This window comes from Aedes albopictus, chromosome 3, assembly GCF_035046485.1.
Source record: "Aedes albopictus strain Foshan chromosome 3, AalbF5, whole genome shotgun sequence".
NCBI classification, from domain to species: Eukaryota; Metazoa; Arthropoda; class Insecta; order Diptera; family Culicidae; genus Aedes; species Aedes albopictus.
In genome coordinates this window covers 66,657,683-66,683,277 of record NC_085138.1, presented here as the reverse complement: position 1 = coordinate 66,683,277, position 25,595 = coordinate 66,657,683, and the positions used below count along the sequence as shown (strand labels likewise).

The 25,595-nt window shown below is 38.3% G+C and overlaps 1 protein-coding gene across 5 annotated transcripts in view; it reads left to right on the top strand.

Annotated features, from left to right (window-relative positions):
- Positions 1-25,595, top strand: part of LOC109425050 (connectin-like) — a 453,200-nt gene that overhangs the window by 171,078 nt on the left and 256,527 nt on the right. For 3 of the 5 annotated variants that reach the window (XM_029871950.2, XM_062856049.1, XM_029871954.2), the window contains exon 1: positions 17,330-18,053. The exons of the other annotated variants lie outside the window; for them this stretch is intronic. The gene's annotated coding sequence lies outside the window, so the exon portion shown is untranslated. Of the gene's footprint in view, positions 1-17,329; positions 18,054-25,595 lie in introns of those variants that run through there. 5 annotated transcript variants of the gene reach the window in all.

The window sequence follows — 25,595 nt, the reverse complement described above, 5'->3', positions numbered from 1 at the left end:
TAATATTGACGGCCGAACCGTTTTTGTACTGATAAAAGGACTATTTTTTAAGAATTTTTCATCTAAATTTGAGAAAAAATACATGCACGATTTTTTATTCTCAATTTTGAAAGTTTTATCTGATAGTACTATTTGTATGCGTCATTTCTCTAAAAAAGATTTAAAATATCTTGTCTAGAAGCTAAGATATTAGGATTTTAGTAAATAGACAATATTTCAATTTTTTGCAATACTTTGTATTTTTGGAATATTGTAAGGTCTTTGTGACACTCCAATGTACGTATATTAAAAGAAGTAAGGCTTAAAAATACAGCTTTCCTTATTGCATGATCAAGCTAGTTTTAACATGGATCTTTTATTCTGGGGTGATTAGTAGTAGATTCACGAAGAGCTTTAATCTGAATAACTACAACAATGACGGGTAGCAACGCATTAATTTCGATATTATGTCGTGGAATTCTCGTCAATTACACCCCTTTTCTGAAGTAGCAAAAACCATTCCATGCAGAGATAACACAATAAAGATGAAATCAATCAAAAAAATAACTAAGTTAAGTCAGGACTGATTTTGAAAAACTTAGAAAATAATAGACAATAGTAGGCGTTTGAGGAAATAGGTAGTACCTATTACCTCAAACGCCTACTATTGTCTATTATTTTCTAAGTTTTTCAAAATCAGTCCTGACTTAACTTAGTTATTTTTTTGATTAGGTACGCGATCTTATGATTGATAAACGTTTATTTCTTTGATGAATTGAGCTAATATTTTGACACAAAATTGCAAATATGCTGAATTTTGCATATACGAAATACAAATCGTGTCTGATCACAAGCTTAGGCACGATAGGGCAACCAAAATGTGTCAAAATGATCGGACAACGGCAGTCTTTTGATTTACACGTGTGTTGTTGTTCGATCAGTTTTGCACTTACGCCCACACATGTGCTCAGATATATTTTGTATTTCTTATACGCAAATTCTTCATCGTGTCGGTTTCATATCAAAATTTGAGTTTAATTCATCAAAGGAAATATAGTTAAACCATCTCAAAGTTGGCAATTTTGTATGACAATCGGCGTTTGTCCGATTAACTATACACCCCCGTTGCCGAGTTTCATACCAAATTGTCCATTAATTATGGTTTTTATTGATTTTATCAATGTTATATAATCTCTGCATGGAATGGTCGTTCCTATTTCAGAAAAAAATGGGCGCAGTAGTCGGGAAATCCACGACGTAATCTCGAACTAAATGCGTTGCTACCAGTAACTACGATACTCGTCATATTTGTAGTTAGTCAGATGAAAGCTCTTCATGAATCTACTGCCAACCAGCCCGGAATAAAAGATTCATGTTTAAACTAGCTTGACCATACAACAAGAAAAGCTGTTTTTTTTAACTTATTTTAATATACGTTCATTGGAGTGTCAAGAAAACCTTACAATATTCCAAATATACAAAGTTTTGCAAAAATTTGAAATATTGTCCATTTACTAAAATCCTAATATCTCAGCTTCAAGACAAAATATTTTAAATCTCTTTTTAGAGAAATGACGCATACAAATAGTACTATCAGATAAAACTTTCAAAATTGAAAATAAAAAATCGTGCATGTAATTTTTTGTCAAATTTAGATGAAAAATACTCAAAAACTGGTATTTTTATCAACATAAAAACGGTTCTGCAGCCAATATTAATACAATATTTCAAAAACTTATCCCCTTCAAGAATGCCTAGAGGGCCATAGAAAAATACAAAAATATTGAAAAAATTCAGAAGTTCAAAAAATATTACGAAAAAAATGATTTTTTTGAGACTTTTCATGAAAAAAGGCCATTTTTCAAAAATCGCCCTAGCGGAACCTCTAAATGATTTTTTAGAAAATCGAAATGTTCTACAAAAATGCTTCAAATATGCATATCTTTCATTTAAGTGTTGAGCACCTTGACTTTTAGAACATCGATTTTTTTTGGGACAGTCTAATAAATAGGTTTGATTGAATTAAGTGTTGACATGACGAAGTTTTTTTTCAATGAATTATCAAAAAAAAAAACTACCACGTCTCTAAGTTATCATGGTTTCAGACCTCTGGGGTGTCCGTAGATAGAAAACTAAATTGAATAATTTTAAAGAATCTGTTAGTGTGTCGATATTGAACTACACAGTTCTAATAAAAACCAATAAATCTAAGAGAAAACCAAAGTTTTTTTTTGTTTGGATTTCATGGATTATACTGATATATTTCAATTTTATAAATATTCATTAGAATCACACCTTACAAAAATCACGCTCAATTCTATCACGGTTCTCGTTTAAACTTTATCACAAACAATGACGAAAATGTAGAAATAAAAGATAACAAATCAAAATCAATGTAAATTTAAATGAAAAAAAAGAGGAAGAATGTCATTGCAACAAAGGTCAGTGCCTCGGAAAATTAAATGAATTATTTTTTATTGGATGCCAGCCTCTTGCCGGACATACATCAGTGGATTGAAAGGCGGAAGCAGCACTTCTAGGAGCATCGGAATGGTGTGGAGAACGTCAGCACGAGGGACCAAGGCTACTGAAGAAACGACTATGCTAGTGTAACAGCAGACGGAAACGATCCAACTACTTTTAGGGAAGCTAAAAATGGCATTGACCCGATCAAAATAAAAAAAAAATGGAAGGAATGGGTGATATTGCAGCTGATCGCATCAAGTTGATGGACCCTGAAACGTATTTCGCTCGACTGTTTTGAGGATTTATTCAAAACTTTCAATAGTATATTTTTTTGAGAGAATTTTCAAGACAATCTTAAAACGCATTCAATTTTGAAAATACATTTTTTTAATAATGTATAACATTTTTTTAATAATGTATAACGCGTATTTTCAATATTTTCACCGCCGCAAAGCGCCTCTTTTATATCCTCAGAAGAGACTAAGAGAGTAGAGTTTACTGTCAAGTATTACACGAAATTATTGAAAAATAAGGCTGGAATTAATTTTAAATTTCGCTTATGTCAAAAAAGAAAATGATGTGTGTTCTGGCCTAAACGTTTGATTGTAGTCGATGCCAGAAACATGTATAAGGCCGTTACAAATATTTATTTCACTTTTTGTCCCAGCGCTTTCTGGCTGGTCGAGGGGGGGATAAAAATAATTAAGCATTTTTAACTGAAAAATATTAAAAACTCATCGGATTTGTTAAAGAATTTTCAGCAAGACCCGATATTTTGATAAGTATTTTTTATCTGCTCCCTCAAAATGCAAAATCCAGCCAAACAATTTTGAAGGGGGTGGGGGAGACAAACAGTCAAAATTAAATTTGTATCACCCTAATAATATTATTATATTTATATACTAGCTGTCCCGGCAAACGTCGTATTGCCTGCCTACTGTGTTTTTTGACATGCAGCTCCATAGGGATGTCCCCCGCGAAGTCATCTGTATGGGAGCCCCCCGTTCCAGAGACCGGAGAGGTCTCACACCAAGCTAAGAACCTTTCCCGGTCCCAAACCCCCCTGCATACAAAATTTGAAGCCGATCGGTTCAGTAGTTTCCGAATCCACAACGACAGACAGACAGACAGAAATTCATTTATATATATATAGATTTCTAATAATTGCCCTGTGAACTTTAGCAGAATGCTTTTGAGTTTTTATACCAAACTTGTGATGCTGTTGAAATTTATGGATGAAGAATTCGTTAGAAATACTTTTCTCATATTTTGCTCTATTCCTCCAATTGTTAAATCTTTTAAATTTTTTTAGATTTACTTAGGCTGATACAAATTTTATTTTGACTTTTTGTCTCCCCCCCCCGCCTTCAAAATCTTTTGGCTGGATTTTGCATTTTGAGGGGGCAGATAAAAAAAACATTTATCAAAATATCGGGTCTTGCTAAGAATTCTTTAACAAATCCGATGAGTTTTTAATATTTTTCAGTTTAAATGCTTCATTATTTTTATAACCATCCTCTAGACCAGTGGTCACCAAACTGCGGCCCGCGGGCCGCATGCGGCCCTCGAGAAGGTTTAATGCGGCCCTTGATTTGATTGTGAAATATATTAGAATATGGCCCGCTGAAAGATTGTAAAAAACTAAAAGCAAGCATTTCTATCAATAAAGACCATTAAAAAAAGTAAAAACTTAATTCATAAACAAATGAAACAAATAATCAAAAAGCTATTCTAAATCACTTGAGTGAATTCTGAAAATCATTTTCACACTTTATTATATTCAAGAAAATGTATAAGCTTTGACAAAATCTTGACAAATTTGATGTGAGTTTTTCTCACTTTGACGTACTTTTGAATTTTTTTTTTTTGAAAGCTATTCAGGAAGACTATAAACATATCCTAGATAAGTTTGACATTGTAATGAGTTCAGCAATTTAGCCAATTTTAAATACCTGGATGTATTACTCTCATATTCAAAGTTTGAAACTTGAACATTATTCTGTGGAACATTAAGGGTAACTTTTGTGTCGAAGTTTAGTTCTGTAAAAAAAATGTTAAAATTTTTTAAATTTGATCAAAATAAATTCTGAAATGCTTTGCGGCCCGCGACCTTTTTGTAAAATTCAATTGTGGTCCGCATAGACAGTAGCCCTGAGGACCACTGCCCTAGACGAGCCAAAGAGTGCTGGGACAAAATGTGAAATGAATATTTGTCGGCCATTATTTATTCTAGATAAATCTGGTTTGTTTCCGAGAACCATAGCTGGATAAATCTTCTTATATACCGTAAACCGGGGTCAAATTGATCTTCGGGTCAAAATTGATCACGCGTTTTTCGGTTAGGTTTAGCATATTTTAAATAATTTTTTTATCTGCCCCCTCAAAATACAAAATCCAGCCAAAACATTTTGAAGGGGGGGGGGCAGACAAACAGTCAAAATTAAATTTGTATCAGCCTAATAATATTATTATATTTATATACTGGCTGTCCCGGAAAACGTCGTTTTGCCTGTCTACTGTGTTTTTTGACATGAAGCTCCATAGGGACGTCCCCCGCGAAGTCATCTGTTTGATTCGAGTATTCAATGATGTTTCAAACGTGTACGATTTCAACATCACGAAAGCTGTTTTTAAAAACCGGATTAGTCAAGTAGTTCAGTATTTTAGACACATTAGATTAAGTGCAGTCTGTTCGGTTTTATTATCGAAGACGGTGTAAATTAATAATAACAAAATAATACATGCAGAGCCTTAGCCAGCATCAAGGAAGGGATAAATTGGTGAATGTGTACATTAGAATGTTATCAGAGTGTATTCAACTGCCTTAAACACTTTTACTACAATAAAATGGTTGAGGAAAACATTAAAATATGATAATTGTTGCGATTCAATACAAAAGAATGAACGACATCTGAAAGGTGACCAACACATCATTTTTTTGATGATTTTCAAAAATTGTTAAAGGCTGTGAATGACACCAAACAGCCCAAAATATCAGCCAAAAATATAAAAAAATAATTTCCTAGGACAGAAAAAAATATAAAAAAAAGCTCAAACTATACTCCGTATCAAGGCGGGGTTGGGTATTAGAGAGATAAGTCCCTTTCGAGTGTTACAATAGTTTTCCTAGCAGTTCATTTTTTTGATTGATTTTTCTACGAAATCTCAAATACTGATTTCTTTATAATCTTGAGTATGGAAATGCATTTTTTTTATAAAATACTTGTTCATGAACTTTTCAATGAGCATGGTTCCTGTGTAAATCTACCACGTATTTTCAAGTCGTTTATCTTAACTTTATTTTCTCAATAATTCAATGATTATTCCAACTGTTCTTCGCCAAGGGCTGAAAGTCTCTTTAATAAAGACAAATCAATCAATCAACCAATCAACTGTTCTTCACGTAGTTCACCCTCATTTTGAGAAAAATAACATGAGTTGATGAGCATTAGGGTTGATAGCAGAGAAGAGGCGCTTAGATAGGTGAAAAGTACTTACTGTGCATGTTGCAATGCTTATAGGCAGCTTAAACCATTCAACAAAGACATTGAATATTTCTTGAAGTCTTCAAACAATTTTATGTGCAGAAATATTTTGAGGTCACCAGTATATACGAGCACGTCTTCTGGTCTACAGTAATACCACATCGTTGAAGAACAGTGCAAAGATTAGAGGTCTTGCCTTGCCTTGCAGAACGCCTGATTTATTGCTAAATGCATAAGAAACAACAGAATCCAACATGGCACGCAGAACAGGATTAGTTAGATAGCTTTCCAACCACCGCAGAAACCGCTTCGATATACAGATGCGAGGAAGTTTACAAAGAAGATTCTATAACCAATAACTTCGAACGCCGTTCAGGTCCGTTCACACCAAATTATTTTTTGCGCGGGTATTTTTGTTTGCTTTATAACTCTGTCAATTTTGAACCTTTTAACTTGAATTTACACCCAAAGGTAGGACTAACCGTGTCTACTCGTGTACAAATGTTCATGTGTATTGGTTAAAAATTGATCGAGTTATAGCAAAAACCCGATCCGTGGAAATAGATTCTATATAACCGAATCAACTTGAGGCTTGGCTCCAATATGACAAACATAGGTGTTGATCATCAGGCTTATTGTAACAGAGCGACCAGGCATGACTCCGTACTGGTTTGTTGAGCTATAGTTTCTGGTTTAGTTAGGAATGACATTGCTGACGATGATTTTGAAGAGCTTCGATCCCGCGGAGAAACTGATAATTGCTCTGGATTCCTGCGGAGAATGGGCTTAAAGTTTCTGCTCCCTTATGCACAGTGGTGCATTGCTGAATAAAAATCAGCCAAAACCTCTTACTCAAAACTCTAAAAATATAAGAAAATCGCGAAATCTAGCGCAAGATTTCGTAAAGTATATCAAACACCAATCGAAAGATCTTGCCTTTGGAATTAAAAATCACACAGCCGCATCCTTGGCGCGTGCACTTTTTTATAGTTTTAGATCCATTTCAACTCAAAAATGGATAATTTTCAAAAATATAGAAGGGTAACTTTTTAAGTAGATTTTCCGCAACTTAAATTCCATATAGATGATCATAACATATCAACGAACAAAGTCGTCAAAGCAACTATCACTGTTCATGCGTTCATTATACCACGGGACACTGGAATGCTGGTGAATAAACATAACAGTTTTTGTAAGACTATAAATCGTGATACGTTCAAGAGGCTGTATAAAATCATATTTCAATGAATTTATATGAAATTTTGGGTTTCAACTACTGCATTATTTAGGGAGCTGTTAAAAAAATATTACATCCACGTGAAAAACATTTTCATTTTTTAGGATTCGACCGCCCTCGCACCACTGTGTAATGGGGTGATAACACGCGACAATATATCTTTTTTGCAATTCCGCACTATAAAATTTGTTTTTCACTTCTCGTTTCAGTTTCACTAGGGCCTACTTTTCGTTACTGAATCAAACATTTGCATTATGGATCATAATGCAACTCATTTGCAAACCATAATGCATTTGTTTGATTGACAACCACGGTATCCGCGGAAAGAGCTTGGAAACTGAGACGGTCATAGCACGGCTTGATTGATTTAAATTTCATGTCTAGCATGACGGAACAAGTGGGTATTCCCATTGAATCACCGGGAAGTACGATGATACTGATGGTAACATCATATTCCAATGAATAGTTTTTGTCATTGCAAAAAATGTTGTATGCAACTCGTTGGAAAACTCGATTTTTACAGAACTCGTCATGATTATCAAACTCGGCAAGCCTTGTTGGATAAATGAAAATGGCTCGTGCTGTAAAAATGCACATTTTGACTCGTTGCATAAATAACTATTAAGACATGTGTTCGTATAGAAAAGAGGTCAGTTGTGCGCGAAAGTTAGTGTTCATTAATCCATTATCAGATCACACTATCATAGTCAACTCCTAGATTGACAATGGACCCTATCCTACTAACACAATTTACTTTCCAAGACAATCGTGGAGACACTGAGGGGCTTAAACCAAATCCTGTTGCTTAAAAAGTTTGTTTTCTAAAAGGACAATTATGTTTGCCTCAGAACCTTAACTATTGAAACTAATATTTAGCTAAGTGCCAATAAAGCTACTTAAGAAGCTAACAATGCGTCTTTCTGGAACATTTATCGCAGTTCCGATCAAGATCAGTATGAGCCTCTTAAACAGCCAAAAAGTTCCAAGCGGAACTTTATCTGACTTTTGTGAAACTTGGAAATGTGTTTGTCTTTTGATTTGGGTCATTTCTAGGGATACTAAAGGTATGGAATGGTCCATAGAACCGGCCAAGGGCTGAAAGTCTCTATAATAAAGAAAAATCAATCAATCAATCCATAGCACCCAGGCCAAGAAAATGTTCCACATGTTCTTTCAAATTTGTCAAAGCATCCTGAGAAAGATTTCTATGGAAATCGATCGACCGGAACCCGACGCTCTCAGCATGGTCTTGCTAAATTTTCATGCGTTCACAACTGTGGTTATCTGGATCTTTAAACATTGACTAAATTTAATGGTTTAAGGAAACTATCAGATTTTTTACAGAACTTCCCCATTTTATTTCAGAAATTGTTCCATACTATTTCTTGGCGAAGAAATAAGTGTTATATTTGATGGAATTCTACCAAAAATATTAGAGTGAGTTCTGCGAGTGAGCTTGTTGAAAAAAAATCAAACAAGGTGCTTTAAATAGTAACCATTAACCCTGAAGGAAGTTTAAAATGCTCCGCTTAAGTATGAAAAGCTTCAAATAAGATTGAGACAAATCGGATTATAATTGAAAGTACATTTGTTGTGAAAATTGAAATATGAATATATGGGGTGAAGTTTAACATATCACGTTTTGAAGAATGAATTGATTTCAATTGCTTTACACTCCAACGCTGCCGAACAAAACAAATTGTTTCATTAGAAATTTCCAACGAGTGAATGATAAATACTTTTTCATTCAAATCCACCCTCGCGATCCTTTAAACGCGCCTGCCCTGTCCATTTCTCGAGAAACAAAGCCCGAAACGCTCGTAAATCTCCAACTCACTATCAATCCTAGACGATCAGCAGCAGTCCCTAATCGGGGGCGTACGTTTTGCTCATTTGTTTCAGCTTCACCTTTATCACTCAAGCCAAAACTCTTCCAGCCGGCCCAATTGCCAGTTTGATCGATTCCTTCTCCCGCTCACCTGCTGCTGCTGCTGGTTCGACCGTGTACTGTTACAGCAGGTATGAAGGTTTATATTCTTTCACCTCCGACCAGAAAAAGGACGATATGAACTCGCTGCGGGACCTGAGTCTATCCGCACCTTCACCTCCCACGAAACGCATACCTGCTGCTCTGCTACGAGGAAGCCGAAGTAAAGTAAAAAATGCGAACCAAACACCAACACGGCTCGCTGCGTAGTTGTTGGTGCGGTGGACCTCGGATGCGACGAGAGACAGGCAGGGCGGGAGGCAAGGGCATTAAAGTTTAAGCCTCATTTGGATTTACGATCTGTGAAGAATTTTCAAATTCCTTTCATTGCTGGTCCACATCCAATACACCCTCGTTCGCCGGTTCCAGTTTGCGAAATGCGAACCACGGTGGGTACCGACCTGGCGGTGGTATAGTCACAGTGCGGCCTGTCTAGATGGGGATTTGGTCGGACACCAGCTGTAGCATAGCAGGGGAGAAATACGCATCCCGCCAAAGAGATGCGTTTCAAATGGGAGAGAATAAAATCATGCCGAGAGTTGAGAGTGCGTCGGAGAGCTGGAGTGTCGGATTCTTGAATGCACGCACAGATGTTCTCAAATTTGATGTTGAAAAAATGTAGTCTACGCTTCACAAAGAGCCAAATTATCACTACAATTTGCATGGCTCATGTATGCGATATTCAAACTACAGTCATATGTACCTCGAAATAACGTATCCTCGGTATAACGTTACTCGTTACAGTTATGACTCGACTTTGTTGGCCTCTGAATCCTCGAACAAATTCCAAGAAGAATTCATAAAGATATCTTTACATGAATTCTAGAATCAATTCTTAGAGCAATTGCAAGAATTATTGGAGGAATCTCGTCAGCAATCCTTGGCCTTCATCTTCTGCATGAATCACTGTAGTAATTCCGGGTGCAGTTTCCGGAGTAACATGTGCAGGAATTCGTGGAAAAACGACCGATGCAATATCTGTAGACTGTAGGAATCTTAGGATGAGTCACAACAAGACAAACTGGAGGAACATCATCAGGTAACCATGAAATAATCTGGCCATATCACCGGAGCAACCAAGGAAGACTGGGAATTCCATCACAGTTTTAAGAATACGTAAGAACGTTTTCATTGGTAGAATATTTCAAATGTTACTTCAAAAGTTTCTTTATGCTTCAGGAGTTTTAAGAAAATTCCATCAGCGGATGCTCGGAAGTTCCACCAGGAGTTGCTAAAGAAATCATCCATATTTTCCCTGAGAATATCTCCAGGAGTTTTTCGGAAATTTCTCCAGGAGTTCCTCGGAAAATGGAGTTTCTTGGGATTTTTTCCGGGAGTTGATCGAGAATTCTTGCAGAAATCACTAGAATTCCTCAAAGAGTTTCACGTGAATTCCTCAAGGAGCTTCTCGGAGATTCGTACGAGAGTTTCTCGGGACTACCTCCAAAAGGTCCACGGGAATCGCTCCAGGAGTTCCTCGAGGTTTCCTCCAGTGGTTTCTCGATAATTTCTTCAGGTGTTCCACGGCATTTATTAAAGTAGTTCCCAGAAAATGCTTCCAGGAGTTGCCCGGGAACTTCTGAAGAAGTTCCTTTGGGGATTTATCCAGGACTTTTTGTTGGGGCACCTGATGGTCAGGGGTTGGACGGAAACGGTCTTTCTTCGGAAAGATTACGGGAAGGGGTTGGTATTTCGCAGGAGAAAGATGACGGGTGTTCCCAGGAAATTTCTCCAGGAGTTCCCGCAAATTTTTGCAGAAGTATCTTGGGAGTTTCTTTAGAAGTTCTTCGAGAATTTTTCCAGCAGTTCTACCAGAAGTTCCGCGGAAATTCTTCCACGAAATTCCACCATAACATTGCGAATCCCTTAAGGAGTTGCTCGGCAATATTCCTAGGAGATCCCGGTAGTTTTTTTGTATTTAACAGGAAATTCATTCAGGCTTTCCATGGGTAATTCTGCAGAAGTTTCCCGAGGATTTATTATGAAGTTTTTTTTAGAAGTTCCTACAAGAGCTCCATATGAATTCTCCAAGGTGTTCCTCAGGAAATCATCCAGAAGTTCCTCGGAAATTTCTCCAAGAGCTCCCCGGGAATTCCTCCAAGAGTTACACGGGAATATCTTTAGGAATATCTTTGAAATTCCTCATAAAAATCTTTAGGGTTTCCTCGGGATTCCCTCCAGGTGTTGTTCAGAAATGTTCCCAGGCAACTTTTCCAGAAGTTCCTAGGAAATTATTTCATAATTTCATCCGGAATTCCTCTTCAACTTTTCCCTATGAAGTTCTCTGGGAGTTTCTCAGAGAGTTCCTCGAATATGTCCAGGAGTTGCTCAGGTGTTCCTTCAGCTTGGGAAGTTCTCCAAAAAACTGGGAAATCCTGCAGAAGATCTACACGAATTTATTCAGAAGCTCCTCGGGAATATGTTCAAAAGTTCTTAAAAAAATCGTCCAGGAGAACTCTTTTAAGAATTTTTAAGGAATCTCCTAGAAACTTCTGGAGAAATTTCCGAGGGGTTCCTCAAAAATTCCCGATGAACTTCTTGAGGAATTCCCGAGGAATTCCTGGAGAAATTCCCAGAGAACTCTTCGAGGAATTTGTGAAGAACTCCTGGAAGAATTTCCCGGGAACTCCAAGAGGGATTCTTGGGGAAATTCTAGAGGAATTCCTTGATAATTTCAGGAGAAATTTCCCGGAAATTCCTGGAGAACTCCTGGTGGTATTCTCGGAGAATTTATGGAGAAATTCCTGTGAAACTCATGAAGTAATACTCGGAGCACTCTTGGAGAAATACCCGAGGAACTCCTGAAGGAATTCCCGGAAAACTCCTGAAAAACTCGAGGGAACTCCTGAAGGTTTACCTGGAGACTTCTTGGAGGGATTACCGGGGAGCTTCTGGAGAAATATCCGGGGAACTCTTGATGAAATTCTCAGGACATTCCTGCAGGAGCTCTCAGGAAACTCCTGGGGAAATTCCCGGGGAACTCTGGAGGATTGTTGTTGTGAGAAATTTGTGCAAATATTTTTAGGGAACTGCTGGATGCGTTCTCGGGCATTATTACTAGAGGACTTTTTGGGGAAATCTTGAACTTCTAAAACAAATTTCCTGGAAATCCTAGAGAGAATCATTTACACGCTAAAACCGCTCAGCACCTAAAATGTGTAAGACCTACCCATGAGTGCATAATTTCCAGACCACACAAAAAATGTGTAAAAGTTACACACTCACAAAAACAGCTCGTACACTCTCCTAGATGCGAATTTTTTTGTTTACCAAGATCACTAGTAAACCGAACTACATTGTGCTACATTTTTTTTTGCAAATTTCACTATTTTGCGAACGCAGGAGCAGTTTTTGTGAATGTGTAAGTGCTACACATTTTTGGTGTAGTCTGGAAATTATGCTAAGCGGACATCTGCGCCTTCATCGAATCTCGTTGCCGATTCTTCCATCAATCCTTGCCTTTTCCACTTTTTCGGCGAGACATTTCTTGCTTTCACTCTTCTTCGGAATGTTGCAACGGCTATTTTGGTGTTTGGGTGAAACTGGCTACTGAGGACTTTCAATTTATGAAACGGACAACTTGTCGAAAAGAAAAACAAGCTATGCGGACAAAATTTGCCGAAGTAATTAACATCTGTAATTTAGAAATTTCTCATGAGAATTTTTGAGAAAAATATTCTGAGAATTACGGCTTTAGGAAATTTTATTCCGGGAATTCCTAGAAATCGATTTAAAAAACACAATGTTTTGTTTATAAAATTGGAAGAATTCCCAAAAAAAAAACTTCCTGCTGAGTTAATAGAGGATTTTTGTCTAGAATTTCCAGGGGAAATGTCTAAATAATTCACGTAAAACTTCCGGAGGAATTCCTGAAGGATCGTTTGAAAAAATCGTAAGGCAATTTTTAATTCAAATTCCGGAGAAGTGTATGGAAGAATTTGGAGAGTTTTCCAGATGATCATTTTTTTCAGAAACCGGTAGATATGCCAATAAACTTGCGAGAGAATTCTTATGAGAACATCCAGATTTTTTTTGTGGAAACATTCAGAAGAACTTTGTTCGAGGGTTTCAGGTTTTATGCGAGGGTTTCAGTATGAACTTTTGAAATGAATTAGCGAAAGATTTTTTTTTTTGGAAAACTTCTAAAGAAATTCCTGAAGAAATTACCGAAAGAACTCCTGGAAGAATTTCTGAAGGTACTTTATGTGAGAATTTTCCATGAGATTTCCCAGAGGAATTAACAAGAAAAAAAATCCCGGAATTTCTAAAAGTATTATCGGAAGAACTTCCGGAGAACTCCCAGATCTACTCCTTGAATAATTCTTTGGGAGTACTATGTAAGAGTTCACGTTAGAACTTCTGTAAGGATTCCTGGAATAACCTGTGGACATATTCCTGGAGAATATTTGAGAAGAGTTTCTGGCCAAGGGGCTAGTCGCTTGGAACATTGTGCCAAGAGGTGCCAAGCACACCGTCTTATACGCTGTGTGGCACACCGAGGCACTCTGAGGCACAATTTTGACACTTGAGTTTGGGTGAAAAAACTAGGCACATGGATTTAACCTGCAAAATGAAAACAAACAGTTGGTTGTCTTGGTAGTTGCCAAGCAAAATCTGAATCATCAAGCAGTGGCACTTCGGGGCACACTGAGGCACAATTCAATACCCGGTGGCACACTGAAAATAATTGGCGCAAGTAAAGATGTGCTCAGCGACTCCCCCTTGTTTCTGGCATAACTTACGGTAAAATTCTGAAAAAATACTTCCGCATGAAGTTCCGGAAGATCTTTTGGAAAAATTTTCCGGAAGGATCATTTGGAGGAGATCACAAAAGAACTATTTGGAGAATTTCCGAAGGAAGCTCTGAAAAGAATCACGGTGGGACTTTTCGAAGAGGTCTCGAATGAACTTCGAGGAAAAAATGTTAAAAATTGTAAAAGAATTTCCAGTGCAACTCCTCGGGAGTTCTCAGAATAACGTCTAAAGGAAGTCCCGGAAGAACTCCTGGAAGAATTAACGGATTAACTTGTAAAGAAATATTAGTAGAACTCTTGGTAATATTCCCAATGAAGCACCTAGAGTAACTTTTCTAGATTGCACAGATCCGGAAGGCACAAGAAGGTAAGGAGCACAGCAGTCTCAATGAGTGGATCAGGTACACCCGATCCTCCATTTAGGTAACAAGTCGGGACCGCCTAAATAGATTTTTTACCTAAATGGATTCAGTTCATTACCTAAATGGATTCAGTTCATTACCTAAATGGATTTCAAGGTTGCAAAGAAGTTTGAGAAGGGCAAGTGGGGATGGTCAGAGGGATTTCAAAAGAGTGTTTAGGGGGAGGGGGGTGTCAGACGTTTCCAGGCATATCAGGGCATTTCATGGCGTTTCAGGAGGTTTCATAGGGCTTTTAGGGGCTTCATATGCTCTCAGGAGTACTTCACGGGAGTTTCAGAGGCGTTCCAACGCGTTTTAAGGCATTTTAGGGCGTTTCAGGAGGTTTCTAAGGTATTTAAGGGGGCTTAGGCTTTCAGGTGCGTTTCACATGGATTTCATTTGTGTATCAGAGGTGTTTCAAGGCGTTTCAGGAAGTTTCAGAGAGATTTTGTGGAGCATCAGAAATTCACAGGTGAGTTTCACGGAGGTTTCATGGGGGTTTCAGAGGCGTTTCTAAGTATTTTAATGCGTTTCAGGGCGTTTTATGGCCTTTCAGGAGGTTTCAGAAGGTTTAAGAGTGCCTTCAGAGGGTCGCAGGTAAATTTGACGCAGGTTTATTAGGGGAGGCGTTTCAAAGCGTTTCAAGGCATTTCAGGGCGTTTCAATGCGTTTCAGGGCGTTCCACGTCATTTCAGTAGGTTTCCGATGAGTTTGAGGGGGCTTAAGAGGCTCGCAGGTTAATTTCACGGAGATTTCCTGAGGGTTTCAGAGGGGTTTCAAAGCATTTCAAGGCGTTTAAATACGTTTCAGGAGGTCTCACAGGGGTTTTAGGGGTTTTCAGAGGACCTCAGGTAAATTTCACGGAGATTTTACAGGGATTTCAGAGGCGATTCGAAGCATTTCAAGGCGTTTCAATGCGTTTCAGGGCGTTTCAGGGCGTTTGAGGAGGTTTCACAGGGGCTTAAGAGGGTTTCAGAAGCTCTCAGATGAATTTCACGGAGGTTTTAAAGGAGTTTTAAAGGCGTTACAAAGCGTTCCATGGCGTCCCAGGAGGTTTCAGGAGAGTTTTAGGGGGCTTCAGAGGCTCGCAGGTGAATTTCTGGTAGGATTTATAGGGATTTCAGAGGCGTTTCTAAGCGTTCCAAGGCGTATCAAAGCGTTTCAGGGCGTTTCAGGGCGTTTAAGGGCGTTTCAGCAGGTTTCACAAGGGCGTTAGGGGCCTTCAGAGGCTCTCAGGTGAATTTCACGGAGGTATTATAGGGATTTAGGAGGCGTTTCAAAGCGTTTCAATGCGTTTTAGGGCGTTTTAATGCGTTTTAGGGCGTTTTAATGCGTTTTAGGGCGTTTTAATGCGTTTTAGGGCGTTTTAATGCGTTTTAGGGCGTTTTAATGCGCTTTAGGGCGTTTCAGGAGGTTAAGGGGGCCTTAACCCTTTGGGGATGGATGGTTCGTATGTGCCCAGCCGAGAAAATCGACCATCACAAACATGTTCTAGACTAGCGAGGTTGCATCTAGAGAGGTAAAAATTCCGTCTCAAAAGCGTTAAGGGGATTTCAGAGGCTCGCAGGTTAATTTCACGAGGTATCAGTTGGTTTCAGAGGCATTTCATATTGTTTCAAGGCATTTCCAATGCCTTTCAGGGCGTTTCTGGGCATTTCAGGAAGTTTCACAAGTATTTTAGATGCTCCCAGGTGAATTTCACGGAAAAACCCTTAATGATTATGATGATTAACCTGGGCTTGTTAGGGGAATATCTGTAAATAAAAAGAAAATCGCGTTAAGTACTGTTCCTTTAAATTCCACTAAGAATTTGCATCCTTTGACAGATACGTATTTCGACCTCAACTGTAAGGTCGTCTTCAGTGTCTTGTACTTGACTCGACTCAAGTTGAGGTCGAAATACGTATCTTTCAAAGGATGCAAATTCTTAGTGGAATTCAAAGGAACAGTACTTAACGCGATTTTCTTTTTATTTCCTTAATGATTCTTCGAACTCAATACTTGATAGATCATAGTTACCTGATGTTGTGTGAGTATGAACCTTGGTCGTAAATCTCTTAAAGACAACCAAATACGTTAGTAGATCCAATGACCTATACTCAAGGAAGTTCTTGGAGATCCTCAAGCTAACAATGAACTCACGATATTATATCACATAGCTGCATGAGGCTCAAATATATAACTGATTACACTCATAGATCAGATGGCCTTAACTTCAGGGAGTTTTCGGATATTCCTATTCAATCATAGAACCCCCCAATTGATAGAACATAGATGCCTGGGGCTGTGTGAGTATAAACCTCATTCTTAATGCTCTTAGATACAAATAGTAGCCCTCGTAGATTCGACGTCCTATACTCAAGGGAGTTCTTGGAGAATCTTAAAAAATCATTGGTAAATCCGACCTATAGATACGCAAGGAAGTTCTTGGAGATCCTCAAACTGACAACGAACTCACCACTTGACAACACATAGCAACATGAGGCTGTGTAAGCATAAATTCCATTCATAATGTTCCAATAGATCTGATTACGCTGATTACGCTTATAGATCAGATGGCCTAAACTCCAAGGAGATCTCGGATGCACTTAAACTTTTAACCCTTAAACAGTGTTTAATAAACACTCCGTAAACGTCGCTGATGATTACTTCAAGTTCAAATATGAAAGAGCTTCAATTTAACTAAATCGAATACTAAACAATGCTGATTCGCGAACGAAACAACGTTGGGAACCTCCACACCTTCCGCGGAAAAACGCCTTCCACCGCGTGGACCATGCATGTGGAAAATGAAAACAGACGACAAGGCCGACCGATGCGATGGAACTGACTAAACTGAGACTAGAGAATTTCACGGAGAGCATAAATGCATTCGGTTCTGCGGAGAATCGCCCCGAGCACGACGAGAGAAAGAGAAAAACTCCTATTTTCCACCGTATTGTGCTTCCGTGAACGTGCTCCGTCTGCTGACTCCTTTCGTTGTCGTCGTCGTCGGTGGGTTGCATTCTCCGTCGTTCGTTTGTCGCTCGCAGCAGCAGAAGCATAAGCGTTTGGTCGGTGGCTGTGGGGGTTCTGACCTCTTGTTTTCGCGTTCCACAAGGCAGTCTAGGATAACCGCGCGGACGGAGCGGAAGTGTTGGCAGCAGCAGCTGTAGACGTGTGCTTAGAGCTACGACGACGACGACGACGGCACCCGGTGAAAGTGTGTCACTTTGCTGCGGGTTCTGCGAGAACGATTCGTGTAGCTACCGACCGTGTATATCTGAACGTGTGTTGTTTGCGGGTATTGGAAGGTGTGATTTTGGCGCGAGTGTTGTGGTTCTAAGGACGACCAAGGCCAAATTTGTGTGGCGGGTCACGAGTTTTCCGGAGCCAGATTGAAACCTATTGAAAGCAAGTGGGGTGTGAAGTCAACTTTAATGAAGATGATGAAGTTCGCTACCGTGTGACACTCAATCGAAGACGAAAGGATAGTCACTTTAGTGGGTGAAGGTGGAATTCAGGAGCTGATGTGTTGGAAGCCCCAGACCCGAAGCGGTGAAAATTGTGTACTTACACCAGTGATTTTGTGAGCAGCCGAGTGTGCTTGAATGAAAAGCGTGGGATACGGTTTCGAATCATTGAGCAGTTTCCACTTTGACACAGAAAGCCTAGCTTGTTGGCCCTGGTGTACCTTTGGAGGATTACGCGTGTAGTCTCAGCTCATCACATCGTTGCCGACGAAGAGAACTCTTATTACCACAGGTAGGTGTGTGTAGGTGGAGATTGAAAAACAAACAGCCTCGCGCGCCATCAGGTGATAGAAGGCTGGTAACGACCGACGATTATGATAGACGAACAAGACTTCACGGTTTCAGCGGGTTCCGGGAAAACCTGCTGCTTAAGGGGCTGGCTCGGGCTAGTCACAATCAATCACTGTCAACGACGTCGGTCGAAGGTAGCGGCGAAGAGATGACGCTTCCAAGCCGGCTTCCGCACAGCTGAAGTGGGATGTAATAAATTGTCGAATCGATTCTTGTTACGTGACGAACGACGACTCCATTTGAGCGGGGATAACCGTGGTTTACGGCGCGGCGGAAGGGTAGACAATGTCGGTAGTGGTTTGAAATTCCGCGGTGAGCTTCACAATGAATGGCTAAGTTAAAATCTCACTCAGCTTGACACTTTGCGAAATGAGATAGATTTAGTCGTATGCCTCAGAAGGTGAAATTGTTTCGTGTGAATCCATTGTACAGAAAACCGTAGCATAAGGACAGGTAGGCGGTATGTAGGCGATGCAGAACCGATCCGATGATAGCTGATAGGAAGGTGGGTGGGGGTCTGTCCAGAGTCCACGGTGTACATCAATTTAAAAATTTGTATGTGGTAAAAAGTTCACGAGCGGACGGTAGAGGAAGTGGGGGGGGGGGGGTTGGTGTAGTATGAGATAATTAAAATTCGACTTACGAAGTTTATGAATAGCCTCTGGTTGTAATTGCATGGCAACTTACACTTGAAGCAGTATGATTCGATTCCTGGTACCTACCGGGAATTTTTCATAACTATGTACCTGATTGTGCTAAGTGGACCTGTAATTTAAGTTCAATTTGCATTCCATTCCGCAAAGTGAACATCTATTTCTGAAATGTGGCGATGAAAATTATTGCTTCTGTATTGGCCAGGCTATGAGGCGTTTAGCCGTAATTTGCGTTACATTTGATGGATATATTCTTGACGAATCGCCAACGTTATCAATTAGTTTATTTCGATCCTGGAAATCTGTTGTCTGAACATTATTGCTTGGTAAAAAAATAGAACTCGTAATAAACAATTCATGCGATTTGCGAACGGCTGTGAAATTGAAGTGAAATTCCCAATGAGGTCAATCGCTGAAACGGGATTTTTTCGTCCCTCACTTTGGAAGAAAGCTTCAAAAATCATTTTCCCGGCACGTGTAATCCCAAGAAGCAGAAGTAGCTGGAAATTATTTGAAGCTAAACTTTGCACAAGAGTGAAACAGGTACTAACAAATAGAGACAAAATGTGTGCTGTGTAATTTAGACAGCGATTCCGCTTACCGTTTGTGTGCACAAAAGTTTTATCAATCAGACTTGTTTTCGTTGGAGCTTTCAGGAAATGTGGTCTTACTAGAGAAACGCTACGCAATCCATAGTACCCATGATGTCGAAGCGATAAACGTGTGTGTTAATCAGTAACACCATGCTGAGGGTGAAGTAGTTGTCACACATCTAACGGATGGCTTTGAGCAGTGTGCCCAGCGGCAACACCCAGGTTAAACTGATCTTCATAGAAATAAGAGCTATGGTATGTGGGAGCAAGATGTGTCAGGCGGCAAGACGTTTTCAAGCGTAACATATATTTTTTGGAATCTTTGAATAATTTTCCCAGATCAACGACGTGGATGCGCAGAAAAGTGATACATTTATTTGAAAATTCTGTACGTTCCTTGCACAGAAAAAAATATTGTTTCGTTATACTCCTTATGGTATACATCCCATATAACTACGTGGTGTAATGTGTAGGTAGGGCAAGATGGGTCACCCTTAGTTTTCGGTATGTTTGCATAGTTTTTTTAAATGTTTTATTTTTCATTGAAAGGCTATTTCGTGACCTATTTTATCAAAGCGATTGGAGAGTTTGAAAATTTGTGTACTTAGATTAGATTTTTTTTTTTTAAAACATAGGTTGTTGAAGTCCGTTTATGGCTGCCTCAACAAAAATCTTCTAGTTCTTAGAACCAGCTAACAATGTAACTGTATTCATGTAATCTGTACGTATTTGAATGTGCTACAAACATGCGAATATACATTGTTTTTTCACGTTTTCAAGATCTCGGGGCCAAAGAGGTACCCTGGTTTTATATTTTTATCAGAAAATTCTGGAAGTTTGGCGTAACAAATCAAAAAATCAGAGATGTATGTATTTCAGTTTTTGAGACAAGATTTTTTGAATATCGAGGTACATATATTTTAATACTAGCCGCGCTAAAATCGCCTAATATTGTAAAACTTCCTAAAACTATGCCTTGTATTGCTTTTTTTAATAGTTCCTAGTCTTTTTGGTATCTATACATGTATAAGGATTTAATATATAATCGAATTAGAAATAGTGTTTTGTATGGAAAAATTTGTCCTGATTTTTTCATAAGTTACGCCAAATTTCCTTAATTTTCCGATAAAAATAAAACGATAGAATAAAACCAGGGTACCTCTTTGGTTCCGTGACGTTGAAAACGTGAAAAAAATAATAGATATCCATATTTGTTGCACAAAAACAGAATTTGGCTCATTTAACTTTTTTTTTTCAGAAAACAAGAATTCAATAGCTTTCAAAAAGAAAAAGGAAGTTTGAAATCGGTTAACTGGTTCTAAAGTTATGATTTTTTATTTATTTTTTTTAGTTTTTTAAGGACCATCCTATCTGATAATTGGTCACCCTAATGACGAAATAAAAAATACGGGTCTACGAAGAACTACGAACCCACCAGGTTTCGACAATCGGAGTTGCACTATATCGTTTTTCTATGGAATGGCTGCATATGCGCTAATTCTCGTCATATCAATCGGAAAATAATCAATAAGCACGGAAATTTCAACTAATCTTCGCCAATGACACAATAGATGGAAGCGTAAAGATGTAGATTATCAATAATCAGCCTGTAAAGCACTGGAAGTCGAATAAATCTCCTAAATTTCACATTTAAATTTCACTCAACATACGACGTTTTCCTCCTGATTTGCATATGTCAAAGAAAACCACACCACAGCAGATGTTAGCGAAATGGTTTTTCATCGCCGTTCAATTCAAATTCAGTCCGCACGATTCACTAATTTATCTGACCATCAATTCACACCCCACAACTTTGTGTTACTGCACAATTTTTTTAACCTGCAGTGCTAAATTCACAACGAAACGACTATTTTCGTCCACTTCTTCCTTCTGAATTAGACACCTTAGGCGCCGTCCACAAATTACGTAACGCTGTAGGGGGAGGGGGAGTATGGCCGAGCGTTACGGTCCATACAGACGTTTTAGGATTTTCATACGAACAAGCGTTACGTAGGGGGGAGGGGGATTAAAAATGTCGATTTCAGCGTTACGAAATAAATGGATGCTGCCTTATTGCGTGAACTTGTTGTTAACAGTGATTTTTGTGAACATTTTATGCCGGAAAATTAACTTTGAACGAGTTTACTGCTCCTAGTCCAGCCAGCGACAATTCTCGGCACCAGGGCCGAACATCCAACAAATGAGAAATCACTTCGGCACCCATATTTGTGCTGACGAAGTGCACTCGTCCACGTGTAATAGTTGTTTTGTGCGGCTTCAGAATGAATGTGTAGCTCATTGACTGTGGATCCGGTTGCGGAAATTTTGCGGGAGATGATTACCTACGGAATTGCGATTGAATAATGTGTGGCAAGTATTTTGATTTGTTTTGCTGTGAGGGGCCGGGAATTGGCGCGGGTGTCCAAGTAGTTCCAAAGCCTACTCGAACTTTTGATTTCACTGCTGGCTGCAGAATGGAGTAAAAACTGCATAATTACTGAAATAAATATTTTTTTTTCTACCGGTGAAATGTAAATAAACATATTTTCTTCGTCACAGGGAGTATGGGGCTGTCCATAAACCACGTGGTCATGAGAGGGGGGGGGGGGGGGTTCGGCCAATGACCGTTTTGTATGGACGAATAAAAAAATTTGTATGGACTAATGACCACGCGGGGGGGGGGGGTTGAGAAGTCCCAAAAAAATGACCACGTGGTTTATGGACAGCCCCTATGCAAGCAAATGTGTACGTGATTTTTATGCATATGATACATATTATTTTACTTAGATTGTGAAGGATTTATCCGACTTTTTGAATACACAATTGGGGTTGTTCTATAATTTTGATCATCCTATGCAACATAGTGTCTTCTTGAAGGTATGACGGAAATTGAATTCATGTTGCGCCGAAAATTGAATTGGAGTAACCGGAAATAGACTCCGTGGAGTAATTATTAAATCTTATTACATATTTTAATGAAATTATTGAGCTTTATCAGCAATTTATCACATTGGTTGAAGGCTAATTTTTGAATAAGTGTTTTGATACAAAATTGGTCATTAAAAGCACGGTGCAAGAAAACGCTCGATCATTTTAGGTCGGTACTTCATTCGACGAGAAATAGATTAAAACTTTATGTAGAACATACTTTTGTTATTAAATATATTAGAAATGCTCCCTTTTGATTGTTATACAATGTTGAATGAAAATTCGATCAAAATCTTATTAAATGAGTTAGACCATCCTGGACAACTTGGCAGATATTGAGCCTAGAAATCAGCTTTCCACAGAAAATTAGGGGTAAGGTTTTTGGAAAGTTGAAATTATATGTAATTACCCGTGTTTTGTTCGAGGAGAACAAAAGTCCTTCAATTATCTTCAACTTTTTTGAAGTCATTATTTTAATCTAACAACCCGTTTTCGAATTATGATATTTTGAAGAAGAAAATTGCGATTTTTATAGGCCCTTTTCAAAAGTTAGATGAAGAATATTGCAAAACAAAGAAACATGGAAACATTTTCAGATAGAAGCTCATACATGAACAAACTTTTATTTAAATTAAAAAGGTCGTGTCTAAGCGATTTGTGCTGGCAGTGCTCGATTACAAGGCTTTTCAGACTTTTTGGAAAAAAAAATTAAAAAAAATGCACCACCTGTTAAATTTATCAAAGAATGCAATTTTAAATTTGGTTAGAGCAATCTCTTTTACTTTCAAAGCGTTTGCTAGGCGCATACAGATATTGTTTCAGAAATGCTCCTAGAGACTTCGCACATTTCTATAGAAAGATATATCATGGAATTATTCGGATTTTTTTCGAAAATTTCATCAGATATTCCTTTTTTTTCTAGGTTTATCTTAGAAAATCTAGCAGAATTGCTTCAGAAATTCCTTCATTGATTTTATTAGAAATCTATAAAAATTTCTTCAGAAATTTCTGCAGTAATTTTTCGAAGAATTGTATCAGAAAAATATTCACGATCTTCATCAAAAAACCCTCCCTTGATATCTTTATAAAATTCTCCAGCGGTTTTTCATAAGAAATTCCTCCAGTGAACCTTTAGAAAGTCTTCTTTGAGAATTCTTTTCAAAAAAATTACAGATATTTCTGTGGCAAATCCAGGGTCAAACTAAAGACTGAAAAACATGGAATTCTTCTTTAAGGATAGACTTGTTACATCCCAAATCGTCTTTGGGACCTACTCACGATTTTGAGGACACAAAATCTCTTCTTAAACAAAACCAGCGCACCTGATCTTCTTGCTTCAAGCTAATTATAACTGAGCACGAAAAGAATCATAAAATGCACTGGTGTTTGAAACTTACTTCTTTAGATTTGTACTTCTGAAGTTCTGATGCACTGTTGAAGCGGCATTTCAAGACGTCTGTCCTTAAATCCTTCCATGAATTCCTTCCAAAATTGTTCCAAAAATTCTTCTAGAATATACTCAATAGATTTTTTCAATAAAACTTTCCACAAATACCGTCGGAAAGTTCTCCAGAGATTCTTTTATAAAATCATTCATGGATTGCCTTAGAACTTCTTCCAAAAATCCACGTGTTTCCCCAGAATTTGCTCCATGTTTTTTTCCAGAAATCTTTTCTGAGATTATGTCAGATAATTTGTCCAGCGATGTCGTTGAGGATATCTACATATATTCTACCAAGAAGTCGCGTACGAAGTTTTCTAACTTCTCTTGGGATTACTTCCGAAATTCTGCCAGGGTGTCCTTTGAATAATCTTGCCGAAGGAATTATAAGTATCTGTAGGGATTCACAAATTGTATATCTCTTTATTATTTAGATTTTGAACCCAAAATATGCTGGTTTATCTTAGCATTCAAAACAATTTTAACCATCCAAAGATGTTAAGCTTATTAAGCTACTGCACCACGGTGGTGTAGTGCACGCTCAGCGAGCTTGTCTGGGTCATATTTACCTCAACATCCCACTAGGGTTAAGAAATGTTTCAGATTTTTTTTTTGAACAGCGATTTTCTTTCGAAAATTTTTACGGTGGTTCGTTTAGGAATTCATACAGGTATTTCTTCACAAACCCCTCAAAAGATTTACTTGGGAATTTATCCAAAGGCTTTATTGAAAACAGCCACTGTAATGTCTCCAGCAATTACTTCAGGAATTCATCCAGGAAATCCCTACAAACATGCATACAGAGATTCTTCCGGAAGTTCTAGAGTAATATGCCCCCGCAAAAAATCCCTTAGTATTTACACCGAAAATACCTCAAGGATATTAACCACGGAATCAAAAATTTCTTCAGCAACATTCCCTTGGAATGTTAAGAGCAATTTAATTGAAATTTTCATAATAGATTGTTTGGATTCCTCCAGTTTTTTTTTTTCAGAAAATCCTATAATGTTTTCTTTAAGAAGTCTTCTATATAAAATTTCTCAATAAATTCGCTTCGAACTCCACCTAACTTGTCTTAAGAAGTTTCCCCTGGTATTCCTCCGGATATTGCCTCAGAAGATCCTGCTGAGATTCCCTCAGGAATTTCCTTGAGATTACTTCTAAGATACCTTCCAGAATTTCTTCAGAAATTACACTCCAGTTTACTTTAAAAAAGCCTTTTGGTATTCTTTAAGCAATTCCTGCATGGATTCCTTCTAAAATTTCTTCAGGGATTAAAAAAAGTTGTCCTTCCAAAAATCCTACTGAAATTTCACCAAGAGTTGCTACAGCACTTCCTTGACAAATTCCTGCAATGATTTCTGCAGAAATTCCTACAATGGTGCCTTTTGAAATCGCTTCTGAAATTCCGTCAGAAATATCATCTGAGATTCCTTCAAGGATTCCTCCAGAAATGGTTTGAGTGTTATTTCAGAAAGTGCAAAATTTACAGGAAAAATATAAAAACTTCTAATGGAATCCTTGAAAGATTTTCCGAAGGAATCTTTGACAAAACTCCAGAAAATACCTATGGAGGTTTGTAGAAGAAATATTTGAGCAATTTCTATGGAAGGATTGACTGTTTCCATGCATTTTAAACTTGAAACTTGTTAATGAGGGGGTTAGAGGAACTTTTCTTTTCGTTTCAAAGAGCGAGTATGGGCGCTTAAGCCTTAGGCATTAGAGCCAGGGCACTCTAGGTAAATATTAGTGTCCCATCCCAGAAAATCGCAGTGATATAGAGTGTGCATTAACTTTCCTAGTGGCGCCACTCCCACCGATTCTACGTACAAAACCCATTCCCCAAAAATGAAACAGTTGGTACGGTT